We start from the raw sequence: 8,723 nt of genomic DNA on the forward strand, positions 1-8,723 counted from the left end.
ACAGAGATAGTCTGTGCTTTGGAGAAGCTCAGACCAAAATTGAAGTGGCCGCCAAAGATGAGATAGACCCGAGCACCAGAAAGTCTGACCCCCTCTGTGAGTTCCACTAGGAACAAGGGCACAAAACTAAAGATTGCATCACCCTAAGGCGGGAAGTCGTAAACATGTTGCGACAAGGGCACCTCAAAGAGTTGCTAAGCGACAGAGGAAGAACCAATTTTTCCATAGGATGCAAACTCCAAGTACCGCCAAAGCCACCCTCACCGGCTCGTACCATTAGCATGATCATTGGCCAATAAATGTAAAGTTCATCACCACCCACAAACTCAAGCGATCTATCACCCGAACAGTATTGCGAACTCGGAGAAAGTATCATCTTCAACAAGTTGTATTCCGACGGTTTGACTTTTCCTTATAATGAAGCCCTCATTATTTCTTTACAAATTTTAGATACCTATGTTAAACGTATTATGGTAGATGACGGGAGCAATGCGTGCATTATCCATCCCCGAGTACTTACCCAAATGAGACTCGAAGATAAGATAGCGTCGCACTTCATCACCCTAACTGGTTTTAACAATGCAGTTGAACGGACATCCAGAGAAATTACACTCCCCGTTTTGGCCAGCGGCGTAACTTTGGAAACAACATTCCACATCATAGACCAGGACACCACATAAAATGCCATAGTGGGATGGCCGTGGATACACCCCATGAAGGTCGTCCCCTCCAGCTTATACCAAGTCATAAAATTCCCAAATCCATGGGGAATATTCAGTATACGAGGGGAACATCGTACCTCCCGGGAATGCTACCGCATTGCCTTAGACAGCACGGCCACCCAGCAAAGAAAGGATAAAGAAAAAGAGGCATAGCAATGAGGAGGGTTGAGGTCGGAGTGCGATGAGATCGGGGACGGTATCAAAGACCCCGGCATGGTTGAAGCTATAGGATCGGCCATAGAACACCTCGAACCCATTCAACTAGACCCCAACGACCACAGCAAGAAAGCCTATATCGAATGCAAGCTTCTGGAACCAGGTAAATTCAGTCAATTCTTAAGAGCTAGCGTAGATTTATTTGCTTTGCGCCATGCAGATATGTCGGGCATCCCAAAGGAAATCGCCACACACAAATTAAATGTCGACCCATTCCACCCCCCCCAATGAGACAGGTCAGGCGTTAATTCAACTTCACAATTAATGACGTAGTGCGCGAGGAGGTGGAAAACTGTTAGAAAATGGTTCCATCAGGGAATCGAAGTACCCCAAGTGGGTTGCCAATGTAATGATGGTCAAAAAGAAGAATGGGGAATGGCGGATGTGCGTGGATTTCACAGATTTAAACAAAGCATGTCCGAAGGATTCGATCTCGTTTCCTTATATCGACCAACTCATAGACACAACGGCCGGACATGAGCTACTAAGTTTCTTGGACGCTTACTCAGGTTGTAATCAGATCCTAATGGAAGAAGAGGATCAGGAGAAAACCACGTTCATCACCCACCAAGGAACGTATTGCTAGAGGGTTATGCCTTTTGGAATAAAGAACTCAAGAGCTACTTATCAAAGGTTGGTAATAAATATGTTCAAGGACAAGCTCGGCAAAATAATGGAAGTATATATAGACGACATGGTGGTCAAGTCCAAAAGGGGAGAATATCACATCGATCATCTAAAAGAGACCTTCGACATACTCAGACGGTACGGAATGAAGCTGAACCAGGAGAAATGCGCATTCGGCGTAGCCTCGGGTAAGTTCCTGGATTTTCTGGTATCACAGCGAGGGATCAAGGTCAACCTAGACCAAATCAAAGCCATCGAAAGGATACCGGAACTCTTGACCACCAAAAAACAAGTCTAAAGGTTGACTGGTCGCATTGTCGCCCTATCAAGGTTTATCTCGCGGTCATCGGATAAGTGCCATAAATTCTTTGGCATACTCAAGAAAGACAACGGCCTTGAATGGACTTCCGAGTGCGTCCAGGCTCTGTGAGAACTAAAGCCATACCTGTCATCGTCGCCCTTGCTTTCAAAACACGAGCCGGGGGGAGTGTCTCCTCGTCTACCTGGCCGTATCCGAGGTAGATGTAAGCGCAGAGACGAGGTACCCGCACCTCAAAAAATCTCCCATCTATTACATTAGCAAAACACTCGTCAATGCCGAGATGAGGTACCCGCACCTTGAAAATTTAGCTTTGGCCTTAGTCGTAGCTTCACGAAAGCTTAGACCATATTTCCAGTGTCACCCCATCTCGGTCATCACAACTTTCCCCCCTAAGAAGCATTTTACATAAACCCGAGCTGTCAGGAAGGCTGGCCAAATGGGCCATCGAGCTGAGTGAGCATAATATCACGTACCAGCCATGAACTACGATAAAGTCGCAAGTGCTCGCTAGCTTCGTTGCCGACATCAACGCAAAAATAATGCCTCAAGTCAAAAGGGAAGCCATCAAAACTTCCCTCCAAACGCAAGACCTTTGGGTCCTATATACTGATGGCACATCCAACGCGTCGGGGTTCGTACTGGGACTCGTACTCGAAGTCCCGACAGGCGAAGTGATTCGCTAATCCATAAGGTTCCCGAATATGACTAACAACGAGGCCGAGTATGAGGCCATAATTGCAGGTTTAAAACTAGCGCTCAAATATGGAGCAAAACGATTAAAACTACGTTGTGATTCCCATCTCGTAGTCAACCAAGTCACACGGACTTTCCAAATCAAGGATAGATTTAAAAAATACTAGACCGAAATCTGCAAGCTACTGCCTGAGTTCAACAAATGTCAGCTCGACTAAATCCCACGAGCACAAAAACTAGACCAAGTCGAGGTAAGAACCATAAAATTAACTTGGACCGGCACAATCGTATTATCACATACTTTCAGGACGGCACACTCTCTGGCGATAAAAAAGAGGCCAAGAAACTAAGAATGGAAGCGGCCAGATATAGTATCCTCCATAACGACCTATATAAGAGGACTTACAGTGGCCCTTTAGCGAAGTGCCTGGGCCCAAACCAAACTCAGCGCCTCCTCAAAGAGGTCCACGAAGACCATTGCGGGGCTCACTCTGGCAATCAAGCACTGGTCAGATGCCTCATACGAGCGGGATATCACTGGCCTACCATGAAGAAGGATGTCGACTTTGTGAGGAGATGCGACCAGTGCTAAAAGTACGCCCCAATGATTCACCAAGCGGGCGAACATCTACACTCGGTCACCTCACCTTGGCCATTCATCAAATGTAGAATGGATATCGTAGGCCCCCTCCCAGCAGGGCGAGGTAACGTACGATTCCTTTTGGTTTTAACTGACTATTACTCTAAGTGGGTGAAAGAACGAGCATTCGCCCAAATGCGGGAACAGGAGGTAATCACCTTTATATAGAGAAACATCATATGCCGGTTTAGCCTTCCCAAAGAAATCAACTGCGAAAACGGACCCCAGTTCACATGAAAGAAAACCGATGGGTTCTTCAAAAATGGCATATCAAGAGGATACTCTCGACCCCGTATCATCCCGCAGGTAACGGACAAGCAGAGTCCTCCAACAAGTCGTTACTAAACATCATGAAGCAGAAGCTCAAAGACGCCAAGGGAAAGTGGCCGAAAATACTACCAAAAGCATTATGGGCCTACCGAACCACTCTGAAAACAAGCATATGAGAGACACCATACTCTTTGGTCTATGGGACCGAGGCAGTAATAGCAGTTGAGGTCAGAGAACCCAGCCTAAGATACTCCAGCGAGCAAAGAGATATGGCCTACATAAGAATGGATACCCAAAAACAACAAACATAACGCTATTACAACAAAAAAACAAAGGTCAGGCCGCTTAAAGTGGGGGACTACATACTAAAAGCCAAAACTCTAGCGAGCAAAGATCCCCGAGAAGGCAAGCTAGGAACGAACTGGGACGGTGAGTACAAAATCACAGCAAAAACAAATAAGGGTTCATTCCAACTAGAAACAATGGAAGGAAAGCTACTACCAAATAACTGGAATATCAACCACCTCAAATACTTCAACTTCTAAGAGAAAAAGCGTTCCTCAAGTCGTACTCTTTTTTCCCTCACTTGAGTTTTGTCCTAGTTGGATTTTCTCAATAAGGTTTTTAACAAGGTGTTGAAGGGAACACTTCGAGTCGAAGTATGCAAAGGCAGGGTCGTGATTGCTATTTCATTGCTCGACCTCTCAGTACTCTCCAGGTCAACCAATGAAGGAACTAGATAGACTGGGACTGGAACGCCGGCCAACACCTAAAAATCTGTATATTTCTCCAAGCATGTCACCAAAGCAACAATGTCAAAGCAATAAGAAATTTATGCTTATCAGCACGCCTTCTACATGTTAAGGTTGCGTTCGACCCCGTTCGAACAAACACCTCTAGGCCCTCGGTCGCAATACTAATGAAAGGTTACGTTCGACCCCGCTCGAACAAACATCTATCGGCCTTCGGCCACAAAACTAATAAAAAGTTATGATGGACCCCACTCGAACAAACAACTATCGGCCTTCGACCGCAAACTAACAAAAGGTTACGTTCGACCCCGCTCGAACAAACACCTATCGGCCTTCAGTCGCAAAACTAATAAAAGGTTATGATCGAACCCACTCGAACAAACATCTACCGGCCCTCGGCCGCGATTTAATGAAAGGTCATGATCAATTACGATCAAACAAACACATATCGGCCCTCGGTCGCTTCTCAACACAAAAAAATAGAAAAAACAACGCGCAGTCGGCTCCAATTCCATTAACTTCTCTCCTGTATATGCACCTAATTCATAGTTTCTATAGTTCCTGTAAGAATTTAGCAAGATACGCCACAAACACAGACCATGATCAACACGATTTGCTACTGACTCGATAAACTCTTTTTCTTCATAGAGTTTTCCAGCACGATCGAACTTATCTACCATGCACGCAAAATGCTCTAGCCTAGGCTCTATTCCAAACTCATCAGACATCATCTTGAAAATATCCTGTCCTTTCATAAATCTGATGCACTAGTAGCTAACTCTAGGCACTAGGCTTGCATAGCTTCTCAACCATCTATCTATATTCTTCCGGATTGATCCTAAGAGCAGCAACTTGAGTATTTATAGGTGAGATTATGTTTGGCTCTCCAAACAAACTCTGAATTGAAATAAGTATAGTCCTCACGTCATAAGCAGATGACTGAAAAATGTCTAAGCAGATGAGGGTCTGAAAAGGTAATCAGGAGGAAATGAAAGATAGGCTTGTATTTTGTTCCTTCAAAAGTTTTATCCTTGATACCAGATATTGTCCCTTTCCAAACAAATATGTTGTCTTCTTTAGGAAATGTAGATATATATCCCAGAATCACCACTTATCATTAGAGTCGTCAATTCAGATTACAACCTTTTAAGAACAAATAGTGTATCGACAGTTTTTCGAGTAGGCAAAGTTTGTTTAGGTGAAAACATAACTTAAGCAGTTGCTGGAGTATTGTTGTTTCCATTGTTCATTGTAGCCATGTAAAATTTTAATGTTTTCTAATTTCAAGAATATCTTTTTTTATATAACAGAAAATGAACTAGTTAAACTGACGCTCAGTAAACAAAAGAGTTATAAATAAATTGATAAAAATGGAAGTATATATTTGGAGATGAAAACCATAGAAGAAGTATAATTTATTTTATTGTCACTATGCATTAGTCATCATAGCTATTGCCAAGATCAGAATTATGTGATATCTCAAAGATCGCTAACATTACGGTAGTGTTATGAAGTGCTTAAATGGTTAAATATATGCTTTGGCTGATAGAAAGCAAAAATAACTCCTGCTAGTTTTTTCTTGAGATGGTAACATATAAATTACTCCTGCTAGTTATTTCTCCATTATCACACAATGGTTACTTGGATCGGCATTATTGTATTTCATCTATTGACATAGTTATTTTATAATTTCAGGTCATACAGTCTGACGTTCGATAATTTAGCGGGTGGAAGATTTCAATGTGATTAAGAGTTGCAGAAATCATTTGAAGATTGTTATTCGTTAAGATTAGTTATATATGACGACATTAGCTATTTAGTTCAAGCAAGTTAAGTTTATTTTTTAAGTTACTGTGATATTAATATTTTGGAAGTACTTCCTTTTGTTTGTTAAGATTTAACGAAATATATTATGGTTTGATGAATTATTATTGATATGTTTTGTTATTTGCATTAGTTTTTGATCGAATGTAGTAGCTATTATTCATGGTGGCTAAACTTAGCGTTATAGCTTGTGACTTTTAGCGCCAATTTAACAGGATATACCGGCTACAAAATGAACGATAAAAGGAAAAATAAAGACGTTTATACAGGAATATTGTGGCTATTATATTGCTATTAAAGATGACTTTTAGCGGCAATTTAATTTAATTTACTAGCCGTTAAAATGGATGCTAAGGGGGCATAATAATACGTTATTAGAAGAGATATTGTTGCCATAAAATAATTACCGCTAAAGGTATGGACTTTTAGCGTCAATTGTTTTACCTTTAGCGGCTATAGAAATGGACGTTAAAGGAGCATGATTAGCCGTTTTTAGACTGGATTTAGCAGCCATCATAATTGCCGCAAATATTTGCCGCTAAATCAAATGTGTTTTACCGACAATAAATAATACCCTTTACTAGCTTTTGTGAGAAACGCGGCTAAAGGCTTTACCGACTCCGGCTTCAGCGGCTAAACACCAATTGCTGGTAAATGATATAACGGCCATTATTATTGCCACCAATGCTATATTTTATTTTTGCCAAAGGCCTTTTTTGTAGTAGTGAGATGAAATCTCTCTCTCTTAATTCTTCTAAAGATAACCTTGTGGAATCTTCTAGTACTTTTGTGAAAGACAGGTTTAAAGAAAAACAGAAGAAAGGACATGTGAAGAAGCAGAATTACTTTAATAAGCCAGAGGACCATATTCAAAAGTCGAAAGGACCTTGCTGTGTCTGCGACAAAATTGGTCACAAGGCCTTTCAGTGCAACCAGAGACAAGGACAGAGCTCTAAGCAGGGAGGAAAAGCTCCAGTCCAAGCTAACCTTACTGAGGGTGATGACGTCATTGCTACTGTGGTCGTTGAGGCGAACATGGTGGCTAACAAGACTGACTGGATACTGGACACAGGCGCTTCAAGGCACCTTTGTGCCAATAAGGAGTTGTTTCATGACTTTGAGGAATCTGCCGATGGCAAGTGTATCTACATGGGTAACTCCACTACAATTGGAGTTATGGATAAAGGAAAAATTCTCCTTAAGTTAACTTCTGGAAAAACCTTAGCTTTGAACAATATTCTGTGTGTACCCTCCCTTCGTAGAAACTTAGTTTCTGGTGCGTTTCTCAACAAAACAGGTCTTAAACTTATTTTTAAATCTAATAAAGTTGTTATTTCTCGTCGGGGAGACTTTGTTGGGAAGGGTTACCTTAGTGGGGGTTTATTTGTACTGAAAATCGCTCAAGAGATTACTAATAATGCTAGTACTTTCAATTCTGCTTATATTGCTGAGTCTATTGATTTGTGGCTTAGTAGACTAGGTCATATTAATATTGCTTCTATTAGAAGACTTAGAAAAATAGAATTAATTCCTGCAGTTAATGTTGATAATTTTTCTAAGTGTCCTATTTGTGTAGAAGCAAAACATACCAAAAAGCCTTTTAAGAATGTAACTAGTAGAAAGACAGAATTGCTTGAACTAGTGCATTCAGACTTAGCAGATTTCAAAAACACTGTTAATAAGGGTAGAAAGAAATACTACATCACCTTTGTAGATGACTTTTCTAGATACACTAAGGTATATCTTCTTAAGTCAAAAGATGAGGCTGAAAGCATGTTTTTGAAATACAAGGCAGAAGTAGAGAATCAATTATACAGAAAAATCAAGAGACTTATGTTTAACAGGCGTGGTGAATATAGTACTAATACTCTAGAAGTATTTTGTGAGAAAAATGGTATTATACATGAGGTTAGTGCTCCCTATACTACCCAACAAAATAGTGTAGCCGGACGAAAAAATAGAACCCTTAAGAAAATGATGAATTCTATGCTTTCGAGTTTGGGTTTATCTGATAATATGTGGAGGGAAGTTATTTTATCTGCATGCTATGTTCTTAATAAGGTCCCTCATAAGAAGTTAGATAAAATCCCGTATGAGTTATGGAAAAGGTTTGCCCCTAACTTGAAAATTCTGAAAGTGTGGGGGTGTTTGACTAAGGTTGGTCTACCTGATTTTAAACAAGTAACTGTTGGACCCAAGAGTTTTGATGCTATTTTCATTGCTAAACATAGTGATGCATATAGATTTATGTCTTTCAATGACAATTCTATTTGTGAATCTAGAGATGTAGAATTTTTTGAGCATATTTTACTATTGAAAAATAATGTGCCTAGTGATGTGCTTAATAATGCTTCTACATCTATGCCTGTTAATTCTCATATTGTACATTCTTCTAGTATTACTGCTAATGAGTATGAAAATGAACTTAGAAGGAGTAAGAGGCGTAAAATTGAAGCTAGCTTTGGTCTTGACTTTATCACTACTTTCTTGACTGAAAATATTGAACTTGATGTTTTGAGTGATGAATTAGTGTTAATCATTTTAATAGAAGAAGACCCTAAGACTTATAATGAAGCAATGAGGTCAATAGATTCTAGTTTTTGGAAAGAGGCCTTTAAAAGTGAATTAGACTCTATAGTTTCTAATCATACTTGGGA

At 40.5% G+C, this 8,723-nt stretch overlaps 1 pseudogene; it reads right to left on the reverse strand.

Annotated features, from left to right (window-relative positions):
• Positions 1-5,022: 5,022 nt before the first annotated feature.
• On the reverse strand, positions 5,023-5,501 carry LOC142173686 (ubiquitin-conjugating enzyme E2 20-like; annotated as a pseudogene).
• Positions 5,502-8,723: the final 3,222 nt, after the last annotated feature.

The sequence above is a fragment of the Nicotiana tabacum genome, chromosome 19, assembly GCF_000715075.1.
Source record: "Nicotiana tabacum cultivar K326 chromosome 19, ASM71507v2, whole genome shotgun sequence".
NCBI classification, from domain to species: Eukaryota; Viridiplantae; Streptophyta; class Magnoliopsida; order Solanales; family Solanaceae; genus Nicotiana; species Nicotiana tabacum.